The sequence below is a fragment of the Canis lupus genome, chromosome 18 (assembly GCF_011100685.1).
Source record: "Canis lupus familiaris isolate Mischka breed German Shepherd chromosome 18, alternate assembly UU_Cfam_GSD_1.0, whole genome shotgun sequence".
Taxonomy (NCBI): domain Eukaryota; kingdom Metazoa; phylum Chordata; class Mammalia; order Carnivora; family Canidae; genus Canis; species Canis lupus.
Window position 1 is genome coordinate 8,635,969 of NC_049239.1, and position 18,395 is coordinate 8,654,363.

An 18,395-nucleotide genomic window follows, 5' to 3' on the forward strand; every position below is an offset into this window, starting at 1 on the left:
GCTTTGTTATGACTATATAGAGTGATTCCAAACCTATTGAACAATTTTTTATTGTGATTTATTTGTGTTCCCTAATTGAAACAGAATGGCCCAGCGTTCTATAATAATGGTACCAAGCCCTACAGCTCATAATAATGTGCAACGCTACTTTTTTCTTTTATGGGGTCTGGCTATTTAAGTTTGTCCTAACTACTTGTATGTCGGAGTGTGACATTCCAGATTGGATACAACTGAGAGAGCCCTGCAATGCTCATTTCTAAATCCAATCCTCACAGCCTTGTTATCTTTGTCAGAACAACCTAGTAACTGCTTCCTCAATGTTTTAATTTAGATTTCTGAGATACACGAGGAATTTAGATGTTATCCCCCCGCCCGCCCCACCTTAAAAATGTGGCAGTGCCTCACTGTTTCTAGGACAAGCTAAAAAGAAACAGATCAAGCAGCAGTGAAGCCCTGAAATGTTATTCTAAGTAGTTTTCAGATTTTAATCCTTCTGTACAGTAGTTGGGCCTCACTCAGGGATATACTGCTCGAGAGGACGGTCCTGGCAGAGCCAAAGGATGATGATGATGCTCGTATAATGATAAACAGGAGGCGGCTAATTGTTTCAATTGTTCCAATTCTATCCTTGGGTGGTGGGGGGAGGCTTGTAAATGAAAAGAAAAATGAGAACAACTCCTATTTCTTTTACTCTAAATCTTGAATGCAAACTTTTTCCAAGGCCAGGCACAATACAATACATCTTTTCATAAGTATTTTTGGAACGTCTCTTGGAGTATGCATTTCAGTTAGAGAGTCCTTTTGGGGTGGGTTGAAAGGGGAGATCAAGTCATCGTAGGAGTGGCAGCTTGAAGCTCTCCGGATGGAGGATCTGTAGTCCTTGCTTGCCCAGATTTCTATGACAGAACTCATCCTAGCAGTTCCATCCAATCATGCCTGGACTCTAAAACACCTTTGCCAACCCCCAATGCCGCCCCCACCTCCATTTTGTCCTTGAGAAAGTCAGGTGTCCATGGTTAGTGTATCTGGACACTAAACCAGATACCCAATCCAAATTCAGGAAAGACAAGGGACTATTGTGATGAGATAAATGCTTCCTTTTCAGGCGGCATTTCCAGTTTCACTCTCTTTGTTTCTCGGTTCCCTGCTTTGGTGAGGTCGCTAGCAGCTGACAAACAGAGCCTAAAATTTAAGACAGTCTGCAAAGGTCAAGTCCGCTTTCCTTGCACTTTTTTTGCGAAAGAAGAGCCCAGGCATCTTGCCTTGGAAATGTAGCAAAACAAAACAAAAGAGGCTTAAGCATTTATCCAGTGGGATTCTTTTGCATCCTCGACAACATCCTTGTATGGGTGCCTTTGTCACACTAGTGAACTCCGCTGTCAAGTAGAATCTTCCACGGAGTTTTGGATTCTGAGCCCTCGAGATATGATAAAAAAAAAGTGGTGCGCTTGAAATCTTCCAAAAGAAAAGAAGAAAAAAGTGGAACTCCAGACAAGGGCCGGGCCACAGAGAGCGGAGTGACAAAAAAGCAAAACATGATACTTGCTCACTGGCCAACTTCTAAGTGTAGAGCTCCAAGTTCATTTCAAAAGCTAATTGCAAGTGTAACTATTGTGATCTTTGTAGGAAAACCCAATAAAGCTGTCAGAGGGCTTCAGGATTAAGTGCTTTGTGGTTGAGGAGCTATCAGTTTGTTTGCTTTTGGATTTGTTTCTGCCTTCAGTCTTTCAGGTGCCCTTTCTCTGTTGTGATAAGTTAGCTGTTTGGCATCCATATAGCCATTTTCTCATTAGTTAAGCAAAGGAAATAGTTACAGTTTCTACACCTTTGGGCAGATAGGATCTGCCGGGAGGAGACGAGGCATTATCTTCCTTTAACTCTCTCCTCCGTCTGCAACTGTATCCTTCCAACTTCCCTCCTGGAGTTTCACAGGTTGGGAGCAGGTGTGTGTGTGTGTATGTGCATGTGCGGGCACATGTGGAGAGCGATGGATACTTCTTACAGTAAGGTTGCCCCCGTCCCCAATTTAATCCTTACCCTACAAGGTGGATGTGTTTGCCTAGAGTTGTAGCAGCCACACCAAAGGTCAGAAGGGCAGAGATCAAACCCCATGACGCCAGCAACCAGAGGAAGAAGACATCTCAAAATCGGAGGCCTTCATTTGGGACCGAGGTTAAGGGTTATGAAAAAAGAAGGGAGCCCTTCTGGGAAAGCACTTGCCTTTTTTTCTTTCTTTCTACTTAGGAGAAGAGGAAACGTGCCAGATCTTTCCATGCACGCAGAACATGTGGCTGCACGTGCTGGCCGCTCAGAGAGGACAGCACATACGGCCCGCTGAAGTTATCATTCCATGCCAGCATTACATTTGTCTTCCTTTAAGGGCTTTCAAAACCTTTAAAGTGGAAAAAAAAAAAAAAAAAAAAAACAACAACCCAGAATTCTGTTTTTCTATATTATTTATGTCAGTTTCTATGTGGACTGTACTTTTCAGTCTTTGGCTTTGCCCCTGTGCCACAGACACACCCCTCCAACACTGCTTCCGAAAGTTATCATTATGTATGTCCCATGCGATCATTATATATGGTCATATGTTGAATAGAAAATAAGTCAGTCCTTTATTCTAGTGTAGGAGGTAGATTGGCGTTAGTTCAGACACTTAAACACATGGCCCGAGACTCTCATTTTACTAGAAGGTGGGAATCACTGCCACTGGGATTAGACTGTCCAGCCCAATGTCACAAGCAGCCAGACACTAATCATAAGGTTGGTGAATGTGTGCCCAGGGGATATAAAATGATTTTGGCTTAAATTTAAACTCTTAGAAATGAAATGCCAATACTCTATGAAAATGCAATATTCAAGTACATTTCAAAAAAGAAACTCCTTTACTTTTCATCATTCGGTGGTTTCCTGGTTCGCCACTCTAGTGGAAATCTCTTGTCCACTTGCCCAGTATCCATTACGCATCTTTTAGTAACACCCCCGTTTCCTTAGGGGACTATCTACCCCCACAATTCCCACCATGGCCACTCTCTCCGCAGCCCCCTCCACTCCTAGCCACCGTGTGGTTTGAGGGATACTGTCTCTACCTCTGGCTGCCAAGATGGGCTTGTGACCTAGGATTGAGCAAAAAGAGTGTTTATCCCACTGGCCGTAGTCATTGGTTCATGAATGAACATAAAACCTCAAAGCAAATCAAACTTAGCACAGGGCTCTGTGGGAAACACTGAAGGATGCTGAGAGAATTGACCATGGGATGGGCTTCGAGCTGTTGGAAGCCATCTTGCCATCAAGAAAGCAGAAGGACTGGAAAGAAGTGGAAAGCTTCAGGGTAGTTTTTGGAGGTAGAGCCAATAAAACTTGCCGATTTGACAGGATATTCTTAAGACTTGGATGTAGGTGATGAGAGAAGTGAAGACTCTTGAACGTGTCCTAGATTTTTGGCTGAAGAGTTGGGTAGATGGTGTTGCCATTTACCGAGCTGAGGAAAGATTGAATAAGACACAAGATGGAGAGGGGAAAAGAAAACCAAGTGTTCCACTCGTGTCAAGTTAAGTTTGAAACCTCTTTTAGACAATCCAGTGAAGATGCCAATCTGGAAATCTGGGCAAGACACAGGTTTGAATAGATAGATTCAGGGGCCGTCAGCACTTGGCCACTAAAGCCAAGGAGTGGGATGAGATAGCTAGGCTGAGCTCTCGGGATGGCCCACATCTGTGTCCAGGATGAGACGGAGGATCTGACGGAGAAGTAGTTCCTGCAGAAATACTTGAATGGCTCCTCCTGCCTCTCAGAACAGAATCCAAGCTTCTTTACATTTTAAACAATTCATGATCTGTTCCTTGATATCTTTCCAACCTCTTCTCTCCCTCCCGCCTCCTTGTACCCTACCTCACCACACTTCAACTCCTTGTAAGCCCGCGAGTCTGCTGGCTCGGTTTTTCCCAGGATGCTGGATTACCTGCCTTTTCTGTTGGAAGTATCCCTCCATCCCACATAGCTCACCCTTGGTTTCTCACAGCTTAGTTTAGAAGTCGCCCCTTTGCCTGACTCCCTCTGCTAACTCGGATCTGGCCCTACGTTAGGTTTTCCACTTGCTGGTGTGTTACTGTCAGTCTATTTGTCCTGTCTCCTCCACTAGATTGTGAACTCACTGGGACCAACGGCTCTGTGATCTGTTCACTTTTGCGTCCCATATGGTAACCAGCTCCTAGTCAAGTGCTTGAACAATCTGTACCAGTCGGGTGCATAGCCGACCGCTGATTTCCTGCCACCCGGATTTCTTTCACCTGAGACACCCCAGGGCTCTGGAAGAGATTCATGTGGTTCTCAAATATTAGCATGGCTCCAAATTACCTGGAAGACTTGTTAAAAATGCAGAGAGCTGCAGTCCACCCTAGCGCTTCTGATTCAGTAGGTCTGAGATAGGAAGGAACTGAGAATTTGCATTTTTAACAAGTTCTTTTGTCAGTGTGCGACCTGCCAGTCCCAGGACTGCACTTTGAGAATCACCGCCTTAGGAGTTTTCTTCAGCAAATCATTCTCATCGTCCACCCAGTTCCGCCTTACGCTTATTAGGTCAGCCCTAAAACTTGGAAATGCTTCAAATCTGAACTGAACGAAGCTGTGCAAAGGTGGCTTGGTCTTACAGTGTGACACCAAGTATCCATATGGTGAGGCTCTTCTGTTGCCTAAAGCGACACACGGATATGCCTAAGTAAAATTTACCTACTTTATGCAAAAGCTACTTTATGCAAAACCTCCCCCCACGGAGAATTGCACCAGAACGCTCCTTTGGCTGAGGCTGGATAAAAACAACATTTTCCTATGTCGTCCAAAGAGGTACCTAGTGTTAAACCTTGAGTTGTTTGAGTTATTCGGGGAATCTCGGTCAGCAAGTGAATCACAGACTTCCAAAGACTAGTTGTCAGTGAAGAAATGACCACGTGTAGTTTGGTTGGCACTTAGTGAGTATCAGGTACCCCACGTGTGCACCCTAAAGCCTCTCAGCCCCATTTCTTAAGCCAGCTGCTGCCACAGTGACCACTTTGGTACAGGCTTCAACCAGCTTTGTTCAGGTGCAACCCGAATGGGCCAGGTCTTTCTTGCTCTGAAGCTTTGCTGACGCTACCGTGAGGGGCACCTGCAGGATGTGATTCTGTACTCAACCCTGAAGGTCAGAGATCCCGTGGATAAACACTCTCCCCTTTTGTCCCAGGCACACATTTCATAAGACCCCTTAGAAGGTCCCGAGACCCAGCACCAGCCTCAGGAGGTGGCCAGCTTGATCATGCATCCCTAAGCTGGCTTTCCCTCCTTCCAATATCCTCCCTGGCCCCTCACCCTGTCCCTTGAGATCACATCCTCGAGTCAAACACTATCAAGTAAACTGCTTGTCTCAACTTTTAGGGGGAAATCCAGGCTATGTTATGACTTAAAGCAAAAAAGTAGTATTGAGAAATGAAGATTTGCTTCAGGACCTCTGTGTGTGTTGCAAAGCTGAACCATAGCTAAATGTAAGTAGAGATACAGGCGATTGCTTTTTACTTAACTACGTAACCGGTATTCTCTGCTAGAAGGGGTTTGAAAGCTTTGCGAATGATCCTCTGTACAACTGTAGAGCACTGTTTAGGAAATTCAGTCTTGGTTTGAGAGGACATGAGACTAATTTTCTGGACAGAGAAGAGAAAACCATCCCTCTGTAAAATTTGGAAATTTGAGGGCAATAAAAGTGGACCAATAATAATTATTATTTCTTTTATCTCTGTAACCGTATGACCCTCCCTAGCATGCTGAGGTTTGGGGTGACTCTCTAAGCCTGGGAGTTAGATACAGCAAGCACTAGTCTTATAATCTCGAAAATGAAGTAGCTAAACCTGAACTACATCATCCCCCCAACACACACACACACACACACACACACACACACACACACAGCAAAGTCCCCATGATTTGGGAATCTGAGAAGAGCTAACTTAGAATCCGGGAGCCAGTTAAGGTTGAAGTGAACAAGAATCCAGGGCTTCTGTCTCCCGGATTAGCAATCTTTTAAACCCACCGCTCCAGGCAATAGGTTGACAGCAGCCACGGTGCCCTTGGGCCACTGTCCTCAACAGTGAGGACTCCTGGGGCTCACCCCTTTCTCCAGGGCTTCGAGGGAACGCGCCCGGCATCCACAAAATATTGCTGCAGTCAATGTTGTGAATCAGCACCACTGGCCATCCCCAACTGCTCGATCAAGTGCTAGTCCTAATCGTAAGGCAAGAAGGAACCATCTAGACGTGTAGGTTAAATGCTTGCCTGTCTCGCAAAGGATTTTATAGCCACGGGAGATTATTTATTTGGCTGTAATTACTTTCTAAAGCAAACACAGCCTGTGAACGAGATTTCGCACAATCGTCTTTTCTAATTGGCTTTATTTCCATGGCAGCCAGCTCTCCCACGTGTAGGACATGCCCTCCCGATTACCCTGGAGGGCACACAGAATACGGTTCCCACATGGGGTGGCCAGATGTCCTGGATTAACCAGAATGACACAGGAGCTGGAGCTACTGTCTGCCTGGTTGTGCGCAGACATTCTGGAGGGAGTGTCCTTGGGAGCAAGGTTCTTGGAACCCTTTGAAGGGGAGACACTCACGCCTTTCACCATGCTGGTCTCGGGAGGATGAGGAATGAATCTCTCCGGCCCAGCCCTGGGGAGTACTTGATTGCTTTTGTTTGAAAGGAAATGTTTCCAGTTCTATAAAGAGCTTTCCTTTATTCCCAAGAAGAAAGGAATGATACAAGCTTACACAGTTTGTAAGACTCCTAAAGGGGGCATTCCTGAAAGTTTGCCACTTCGGATAGATTACTAAGAGATTCCAGGGAAAGGAGGAAGGAGGGAGGCAGAGACAATAGGTACCGGCCCAGAGGAGATATTGTCTTGCGCACATTAACGCAGGACCGAGTTCTCAGAAAGCAGGAGGGGAGATCTGGGACCGCGGCAGAAATTCCAGCGTATGGCTACAGTGCCATCTATTTACTGAGCTTCCGCAGGACCCCGAAGGTGCTCTTGAAGTCATCATTAATCACTGCTTCTCTTTCCGAAGAACAAATGTGTTTTCTATAAGCCGGTTCTTCTGAATAGGGCTGATTACAAAGCTGTAAAAGTCAGGCATGAATTAGTGTACCGAGTCCCCCAAGTCCCCGGATGCCACACCAAGGCAGGACTTTTAAGTGCAATTATAACTTCTGGAACCAGCATAACACGATGTTCTGCATTTGAAAATCTGGGAAAGTATCTGCATGAATTTCTTATTCCATTTGCTATTTGCATACTTGCAAAATGTAAAAACCTGCTTTGGCATATGTCAGAAAAACTATAAAATCCCTTTCGGAATAATGGGAGTAAAAAAAATGTAAAATGCAGTGTAAATATTTGTGGCAAAGCCTTGATCAGGGCAGTGACACACTTGTTTTTCCTTTCGGTGATAGTTGCTTGCTCTTCTTCGGACAGGCATTCCAATGGACGCGCATCTGGGAGAGAAAGCGTCAAATACCCTAACTTATTGGGGAGACTCTGCTCTAATTAGATGGCAGGGCTGCATCTTGACATTAGCCAATGAGATTTGAGCACTGGTTAAACCCCGATTGGGTTGTGATGCCTGATGGTTTGCTCCCCAGTTGTGAATCCTGTCCGGCCACTGCCCATCCCCGTGCTGGCCCCAGCTCCTTTCCCCCAGCAGCCTCGGAATTGCAGTGGGTAATTTCTTCTAGCTTTCAGTTAATAAAGGATAACAGCCTCCTTTTGCCTTTTTTTTTTGTTTGTTTGTTTGTTTGTTTTTTTGTACTTTGAGGTCTCAGGATTGGAGACTTACTACCAAGTCTACAACCCGGGAAAGTTAGACAGAAATGCTTGGGGGTGGTTGGATAGGGAGGGCATTTAGTTAGCTTTTTGGTCTTTGTCCTTGCTTTTGAATCAAATTTCCAGGTGTGTCCACAGTAAACTCCCTGAGACCAAAGCCCCAGACTCTTTTTCTACAACTAGGCATGAGCACCAAGCAGGAACATTTGAATGAATAACAATGACTGGAGGAGTAGAGTGGAGGATTGGGAAGCCCACCCTGAGACCTTGGCTATTGGTATTTCCTTAGCCCGTGGGTGTCACTGTGCCTCCCATGGGCCCAGCACTGCACCCAGTACAGCTGCTGTATCTGAGAAGCTAATTACCTCTCAAGGGCAAAAGACACACAGATGTCTCCAACGTGGGATATCGGGGCCCATCATGGAAGAGTGGATGGGAGCTACGAGGCTGCTCCCCGAGGCCCCAGCTCAGCACCGAGCAAGCGGTTCAGCTGCAAGGAGGCAAGGAGGCTGGCCTCCAGCAACAGGCTCTGGCTTCTGCCATCAGGAAACGCTGGCCTTTTCTAGGGACACAGGACTGACTTGTAAAGCTCCTGAACCCAGGGCTTTCCTAATAGGGAGGGTCATAGTCTACTCACACTATTTTTAAAATAACCTATTTTTAAAATAACCTTTCCCTTAATTACAAACGTAATGCCATACAGGTTCATTGTAGAAAACTTGAGGTTGCCCAGCTGGTACCACCTGACCCTGCTACTCTTGCTAGCATGCTTTATAAGCTTTAGCAATTATTATTAACTGTGCTGACTGGGCAAAAAGTGTGCCCAATCTATGGACTAACCAGTTGTCCACGGAGGGGGGTCTGCTGCCAAAGCTTGGCCCAGCAGAGATGGTGATGATTAACTGGGTAGGAATTTGATCTGTAGAGAGTTGACTGTTGACAGCAAGGGCAGAGGCGGAGAGACACACAGGGAGAGGCAGAGGCGAGAGATGAGCTGGGCCAGTATAATGAGAAAGCAGAAAAAAGTAGTTGCTAAGAGTTACGATGGCTGAAATTTATCGAGTATTTAGTATAGTATAGGCCAGGCCTGTTCTGAGTGTACTTCACATCAATTATCTCACTTAGAGCTCACAGCGAATCTAAAGGTTAAAATTCTTTTCTCTGTTTTCCAGATGAGGAAATGGAGGAACAGAAAGGTTAATTAACTTGCCTGAGGTGACACCAATGGGAAGTGGTATAGTTGAGCTATGAACCCAAAGAGTCTGGCTCCAGAGTCCAAGCTCTTATCATTATATCACTGCCCCACAGCGGAATACACACATAATTATGTATGTTTGTGTGTATACGTGTATATGTGCGTGCGTGTGAATGGACATGCATATATTGGCATTGATACATCATCAGTGGAGACTGGCTGTGGAGAGGACACCGGAAGATCTCAGTCAGTAGATCCAGAAAACTCTTCAGGTTCCTCAGCCACATCTCTCGGTCTAGGTGGCAGCTACTGTTCCTGCCCACATCTTGGGTAGGTGTCCTACCGTCCCGGTTGCTCAGGATGTTCCCAGTCTCACCACTTAAAATCCCTAGTTTCATTGGATTCTGGTCTTCCTCATTTCTCTCCACCCTCAAAATAAGATCCTTCTAGTTAGACCAGCCTGACTGTCTTCCTTCCTTGTGACCTTAGGAAGCCTGATTAACATCTGTGCTTCTGGTTGCTGGACTCCCTTGGCAAATCTCTTGTCCTCAGAACTGTATCCTGTCCTTCAGATGGTATTGGCCAGGTAAAGACAAGAATCTCTTCTCTCTCCCATCTCCCGCTCTGAAGGATTCTCTCGGGTTTTGTCTCCCCACTTGGCAACAGCAGTGGTTGACCACACAGTGGCAAAATTCTTTCTTCATAGATCACCTCACCAGATTCCCTTTGAGTCACTGAGTAGACAGAGAGGGAACCCATTGGAGAATAAACCTCAGGCTGTGTTGATTTGATCTTCCCACCCAAAGCAAAATCCCCTAATCTTCTGCTCCTCACTCCCAGCCCCTATATGTTGAATTGTTCTTGTTATTATCCACAGCTTTAATTTTTAGAAAGCTCTGCCTTCTGTTAATGTGAAATATGACAAATCCCAGTTTTGCTTTCTAAAGTCACTGGGAACAAAGCTTGCACCAGTAAAGTAATGGTCTCCTTCAAAGAAGCAGAGATCACACACTAACAGGAAGGATGGATCTACAGGCTGGTGTGTTTCATAGGTGTATACATGGAAACAATGGGTGTGGTTTCAGAAGCAAGGTGAGAGCCTCAGAGAAAGCTATAGACAGCAGGGGAACACCTGAGAGGTCAACATACTCATTTTGCTGATGAACTATCTTGAGGTCCAGAGAAAAAATAAGACCTACATCTAGCTCACGATGGCCCTGATAGGGCACAGTGCATACACAGCATGGAACGGGGATAATGAATAAAGTGAGTTGGAGATTGAAGTTAATTAGAGCAATCACAAACAATTGTTGGAAGGCATTGGTGACCAAAAGGCAGCATTGGAATGTATACTTCCTATGAAACCAACTGGGGGCAAATTCCAACTTCCATAGCACTAGCAGGAGAGTACTCATGGGATGCAAGGGCACAGGACACTATGTCCCATGAAGAGGAGAGCAAGAAAACTTTTAAAATAAAATATATATCCGTTCATTATTTTTTGATACTTAAAACTTTGAAAAACAAATCATTGAGAAAAAAGTTACTTTTTCTACCCATTAACATTTTATTTAAGATTTTCCAAGTTTTAGGGGTGCCTGGGTGGCCTGGGGTTCTGGGATCAACTTCTGCATCAGGCTTCTGGAGAGGAGCCTGCCTCTTCCTCTGCCTATGTCTCTGTCTCTCTCTGTGTGTCTCTCATGAATAAATAAACAAAATCTTTAATAAACAAAACAATAAATAAATATAATTTGCCAAGTTTCTTTTATGCCATGCATATTTTTTAATGTTGAGGTCATATGTAATTTTTTGTCTTATTTTTAATATAATGTTAAGTATACATTATATTACTTGAATTTCCTCATGTCATTGAAAACTCTTCATAAACATCATTAACAATCAGCATAATATTACATTGTATGGAGAACCCACAATTCACTCATCATTCCTGTATTGGGTATTTGAGCTGTTTCCAGTAATTAAGTGATGACATTGGGATGAAGATAATTATACATCAATCTTTGGTGTTTGTGAATAATTTCCTTGGTAGACATTCTAAAAGTAAGATTACTTGGTCAGCGAATATGATGGTTTTAAGATTTTTTTTTATGAAATTGCAAAAGAATTTCAGAAAAATTGTAAAAATTAACATGCCATAGCACCTCACATAGGTAACTCTTCATACAATTTTCATCTATAAAAGGCATTATCATACTAAAAATTCGCTAATTTAGTCCATGTGGCTTTTGCTGTAATTTTCAGTGTACTGATTGCTAATAAAGTTGAAAATCACAACATATAAAAACAAATGTCATGCAAGAAGAAGTAAAAAGCCTAAGACAACAATCACATAAATGCAAGTTTGAAATTTTCTTAACTACTCAATTTTTCCTTCTGCCCTCAAAAGACGCTGTTTACACATTACATAGAAGGATAGGCAAGGCAGGTTCTTTGAAATGTCCATGAGAAAAATATTCCACTGCTTTGTTAACTGTGTAAGAGCACAAAATTGAAGACAAGAGTCACATTACAACTCATTTTTTTTATACTAGCAGATACATGATACAAACACTTGAAAAGTGTAATATGGACCCCCCAAAAAAGAAAGCTGAAGGTAATTTTACTTATGAACACAGGCGTTATGTGTATTACTTAAAAATCCAAGTCTAGTTAAATTGCTTTTAATAAGTTTTAAAAGTAAAATACCCCCAAGTCAAATAGAATTTATGCAAGAAGGCAAGGGAAATTAATAATGAGATTTTCATTAATTTAATTAATTGTATTACTCAGTCAATAGAGAAAAGCTATAGGAGTACCTTAATTGATACTAAGAAGGCATCTGGTCAAATTTATCATCTTTTTTCAATGGTCACTAGGCAATATAAGAATACAATTATAGCACGACAAAGAATATGTATGTCAAACCCACACCCAATTAAAAGAATTACTGATAAAGTATTTTAAATGCTATCATAAAGTCAGGGTAGAAAAAAAATGTTCATTTACTGCCCTTTATTTGACAGCAAACCCAAATAAAATTACATGAGGTAGAAAGGAGGCAACAAATGTATCACTACTTCCGACGGCATGGCTGTCTGCTAATAGAATAATGGGGAAAACAAACAAAGCAAACATTAGCATGACTAAGATAAATAAAAGAGATGGCCAGTTATTTTGCCTGTTAGGTTCGTTGAGGACCAGAAGAAGCTTCAGGTTACCCAGGGCTCCAGGGTTTTTGTGAAGCCATATCAGTGTGTATTGAAGAGTAGCCAGTTCTCACCACAACACTGCTTTTTTCTGTGGCTGCAACAATAGTTTAGTGGTTCAGTAGCCATTCTACTGACTCAATGGCCCGTCCAGTGGTTGCCTCCTGATGGTTGGCAGGCCAGTCTATATAGATTTCCCTCCAGTTCTTGACCACTGAACAATACAGTGGGGAGGAAACAGTCTTATTTATATCAATAACAGAATATACAGAACACCCAAACCTAAATTTAAGCTATAGAAAGGATTTATATATTTGAAACTTTAGTTAATATAGAGAGGTATGTTTTTTATTATATATTGGGAACTCTTTGATTTGAAGAAAACAAATGGTCAGGGCATGTAGAAAATATTCTGAATATGACAATGGAAATGACAGAGTTCTCCAGAGCTGAAATCATTGTCTTTTAGTTTAAGATCTTGATGATGGAACACACAATGGAATTTCCAGTTCTGAAAATGAAATTAAGTTCCCACATTTGCCAAGCCAGCAATGGCCACACCGCAAAGCTCTGTGGGTGGTAAGGAGAGGGCTAGATATGCCTCAGCATGGGCAAATGGAAAGACATGAATTAGAAGAAAGACGTCTAAACTTGACTCATAAAATAAGAAATACCAAACTATCAACTCTAAGCCTGAGAAAGAATGTAAGAAAAATGGACCTCATCCTAAATTCATTGACTTGTGCATTGAAGGCACACACAACGGTCAGCACAATTCTGGACATCACTGGGAAGGGCACAAGAAAAAAGTGGAAAGCACACATTCACCGCAGACGTTTGGCAAACACCTAGTGAACGTCCACACAATGCAAGGTGAACCTCGGAAGAAACAGGCCACTGGAGTGACAAAATGCAACAAAAGAATCAAAGAACACCCTTGGTTATCAGGAGAGACCAAAACAGATCAGGACTCGTGAGGGAGAAAATCAGCACGTAAAACAAGTACGTTATATCCTTGATTATAAGCTATTCGGTGCTGAGCAGAAGAGTAGAGCAAGGAAAGGGGAAAGAAGCGAGAGGAAGGGCAGGCTACAAAGAGGCTGGATTCTGGGAATCTTTGAAAAAGGGGAATCAAAGGGATGTGCTGATGTTTTGATGTAGTGCGTGAAAGAAGAGAGGGATCAAGGATGACTAAGCTTTCTGGTCTGAGCAACTGGAGAATGGAGCTGTCTGTGATTCAGACAGAGGGGTCCCAGGTTTGGGAGTGGATCAGGAGTTCCCCTGGGAGTACGCTGACTTGGAAATATCATCAGATCACCGAAGAGATGTCAAGTAGGCAGCTGCACAGATGACTCTAGAATTCAGGGGAGAAGTCTGGGCTGAGGATATAAAGGTTGGCATAACTGGCACAAGAATAAGACTACCAAGAATGTGGTTACACACACAGAAGGAAATGCAAGGGTCTGGGTGCTCCATCACGAAGATGTCAGAAGACAGGGAGGCGCTGAACTGAAGACACCGGGAAGCAGGGGCTGCAGAAGGAGGAAAGGCAGGCAATTATACATTCTGGAAGCCACATAAAGATACTTTCATGGAGGAGACAACCATCCGTGGTGTCAAACTCTGCTTACAGATCACCTATGACGAGGATGATAGAGGACAGTTGATTAGATTTAATGAACCAGAAGCCATCAGTCCCTCTGGTAAGAGAAGTTTCAAAGGAGTGGTTGGGGTGATAGCCCAACTGGACTAGGTTCAAAGGAGAAATGGAAGAAATTGGACAGCAACGGGCAACTCTTTCAAGGGCTTTCTCCGAGAAAGGAATGCCTGAAGTAGGGCAGCAGATGTGAAGCAGGGTCAGGAGAACATTTTCTTTAAGATGCAGAGAAATAAGAGGCAATTATATGCTTTGGAATAGCCTGAGAGGGGAAGATTGCTGACATAGGATAGGCACAAGAAAAGTGTGGAGAGATGTCTTCGAGTAAATGAGGGAGGACGGCATCCAGTGCACCGATGGGGAGGATGGCTTAATCCAGGAGCATGGACAGTTCATCTCTGCAAACAGAAGGGAAATGGACAATAAAGCTTCAAATAGTGTAGGGGGGTAGATGCAAATGAGCCTGTAGAAGTTCTTTCCTTATGGCTTCTACCTTCCCAAGAAAGTAGAAAGCAGGATTGTCAGTGCAGAGTGAACATGGGGGTGGGGGTGCTGGCAGCTTGGGGGAAGGAGGGAATACAAAATAGAGGCCTAGTAAGTGAGAAAGGAAGTGTACTTGGTAGCAAGGCATGGCTTTCCATGAGGTTCATGGTCATGAATTACAAAGGACATGTTACCATGGAGGTGGCTACTCCTGCTCCGAGTACTCGGATGACTCCAATGGTCTTCAGAAAACAGTTCAAGAGGATCCATGGGTGGCTCAGTGGTTTAGTGCCTGTCTTTGGCCCAGGGTGTGATCCTGGAGACCTGGGATCAAGTCCCACGTTGGGCTCCCTGCGTGGAGCCTGCTTCTCCCTCTGCCTGTGTCTCTGCCTCTCTCTATATATATGTCTCATGAATAAATCGATACAATCTTTAAAAAGAAAAAAACAGTTCAAGGTCCATAAAATGACTGATGTGTACTATGAGATCATAATACGCAGTCTCTGTCAGCACAGCATATTGTAGCACTCTTCAGATCACACCATGTTTTTCTAGGTGTTTCCCCAGGTGCTACGACTTTAGTGCTTGGATCGCTCTCTCCTTCAACTACTTCTCGCTCAAGATTTAATTCCTCCATCATCTCCACAGTGAGGCTTCTCTAGAAATCCTTCTGTGGACTAGGTGTCACTCAGGAAATCTAGCCACAGCTCCATCTTAATATTTATCATATAACAACACTTGTGAGCTGGGTATTATCACCATCATCTTCATTTCATGGGTGATAAGGAGACACAGAGACACTGGATAACCTGATGGGCTCCTACAAGCCGGAAAAGTCAAGGCTGGAACTGAATGGTAACAGATCAGATCCAGAGTTCATGCTCTTAACCACAGGCCCTGCCACCTCTTTTGTCTTAGGTCAGATAAAGATGACATCATTGCAACAAAAGGAGGCTGAGCCAGCTGAATCCATAACGCGTCGCTTGTGCAGATGGTTTACACAAATATATTGAACGTTACGTTACATTATAAGGATAAACACACCATCGATGAACTTTGTGTTCTTCGTTCCCGTTTCTTTTGAGATTGTGAGTGTTGTGTTCACTGGAGGTGATCAGACCCATGAGATTTTAATGTGCTTAGATGTCATTTTATTTAAAAATAAGAATTTTGTTGTTGATGTTCTATCGCAAGGCTGTCGAAGAAATGTTGATTCTGCCCACATGTTTTGATTAAGAAATAAGTATCCAAATCTTGAATTCTGAGCAGTTCCCCGTGAAAATTCTTGAGGATAGATGTTCAAAATCCTCTGGCAGCAACCACCTAATTTTCTAAGCTTATGTAGAAAGAAAAGTTTTTAAGGGCAAATAATATTCTCTCATAGTTAGTTAAAATCAAAACTGCATACAAAAGAGCCAGCATACTTGACACTAGTACTTACAGGATTTACTTCTTGGAAAGGAATAAGCTTTTCTTAAAACTTTATCCAACGGCATGTCTGACAATAGTGAATATAAACTATTTGGCTTCCTCAGGCAACTGTTTCTTAACATACTGTCTAATGGCATTCCACTCTGTCTGCCCGGCCCCTGTGCACTCAGCATAGCAAAAGTTGTGTATAGCACTAACTCGCTGTTCGCAGCTGTGTCCTATTAGTATGTTCACCTACAAAACGGCCATGCCTCCCCACAAGCTGCAAGCCTGCCAGTGAGTATGTGACTCTAAAGTCAATGGAATCCCTAGCATGACTCTAAAGTCAAAGGAATCAAAGGGCTGGCTTTGGAGCTGGTGCAGCCACTCCGGAAAACAGTATGGAGGTTCCTCAACAAGTGAAAAATAGAGCTACCCTATGACCCAGCAATTGCACCACTCGGTATTTACCTAAAGTTTACAAACTAAGTGACCTGAGTGGGCACCTGCACCCCAGTGTTTATAGCAGCAAAGTCCACAACAAACTATGGTAAGAGCCCAGATGTCCATCGACAGATGAATGTATAAAGAAGATATGGTACATATATGCAATGGAATATTACTCAGCCATCAAAAAAAAAAAGAAATCTTACCATTTGTGACAATGAGGATGGACCTGGGGGGGGGGGGCGTATTAGGTTAAGCAAAATCAGAGAAAGACAATTATCAAAGAAGCTTACTCTTAGTGGAAGTTAAGAAACAAACAGTGGAGCATAGGGGAAGGGAGGGAGGGAAAGATAAAATAAGATGAAATCGGAAGGGGAGGCAAACTGTAAGAGACTCTTAACTTTAGGAAACAAACTGAGGGGGATGGGTGGGGCATGGGGTAACTGGGGGAAGGGCATGAAGAAAGACACGTGATGTAATGAACACTGGGTGTTGTATTCAATTGATGAATCACTGAACTCTACCTCTGAAACTAACGATAAACCATACATTAATTAAACTTAAAATAAAATTAAGCAAAAACAACAACAACAATGAAGGGCTGGCTCTCAATTTAAACCACCAGAAAGAGAAAAGTAAGAAGTTGGATCAATATGCTAGCTGCGGGATCCCTGGGTGGCGCAGCGGTTTGGCACCTGCCTTTGGCCCAGGGTGCGATCCTGGAGACCCGGGATCGAATCCCACGTCGGGCTCCCAGTGCATGGAGCCTGCTTCTCCCTCTGCCTGTGTCTCTGCCTCTCTCTCTCTCTCTCTCTGTGTGACTATCATAAAAAAAAAAAAAAATATGCTAGCTGCATGGGGTAGAAGGGCATTGGGCCAATGCTGTCTGATTTTTAGTTACCATTTGCCATTTACTCCTTGCCCTCTGTTGGGTATAGCACTTTACATGTATTACTCTATTTTACCTTCCCATGACATTGAACTTCAGAGATTTAGTTTAAGGTTTTGTTTCGTATGTACTGAGAGCACACATATCCCAACAACACACTGCTCCACTCTGTAGTGGATAGGAACCTCCGTAAGGCAGGTGGTCCCCACCTTCATAAAGCTGCCAATCTAGAAAGGGCGCAAAGAGGCCTTTCACTCGATAATGTCTACTAGAGAGAATTTCTTGAAGACCTGGAACTGGTGGTAGGGAGGTGAGAAACTTTAGGGAACCCTGAAAGTGGCTCTCCAGGGAGAAAATGAATGAGATTTGTCAATGACACCTAAAAAACAAAATTATAAAAAAAGAAAAGGAAAGGAAGCAATATTCAACAAAATAGATAAGGCTTCGTTGATCTTAGGCTTGAGGTCGAAAGCCAGTCAGATTCCCAGCAGGAGGACATGCTGCACATGGTGGACACGTTCCTCGGCTCTGTTAGGTTGGATCGAAGGTTTTCTGTTTCTGCCCTTCCAGATGCTGGGCCAATTCCAGGAATGAGCGAGGAACCCACCTGAATGCATGATCTTGGAACCAAAGTCAGTTCTGCAGCGGAGTCCCACAGAACACTGACTGTTGCTTGGATTTCAAAGCTAAGGCATTTATCTCATGGCTTTGTCAGTAAGTGTGATGGAGACATTCGAAAGCCTGGGCTACTGCATGTGGGTGCCCTAGTGTTTGATGTGCGTGTTCTATACTGTGTCTACAGTATAAGTCCTGTCAGTTTGTTGTTGTTGTTACTTTATTTTGTCTTGTTCTGTTTTTGTAATGCAAGTGTCTGACTTAAGCTCTGATTGTCAAGGGATCTGTTTCAAAAATGGCTATCCACCTCTCCCACTGAGGCTCCTTGTTTCAGAGAGCTTGGTTAATTTTGATAACTGACCATTTGGGCCACTTGTCTTTCCCCAGGCTTTAGGCTCCCACCCCTACGTTTTAAATTCACCATCAGATAGTGGGCCTGTGAGACCCTAGGCCCCTACCCTGACTCGAATTAAAGCAGCACCCCAGGGCCCTGTGTGTGCTCTCTCTACCTGCATCTTGCTGTGTGGCTCCGGGTGTAATTTCTAGGCCTTCTAAGTAATAACACTTTATTTTTTCAAAGTTTCCTGATGGTTGTTGCTGAAGGGAGTCTTGCAATCATACTAAGAACCACAGTCATAACATTGGTTTGG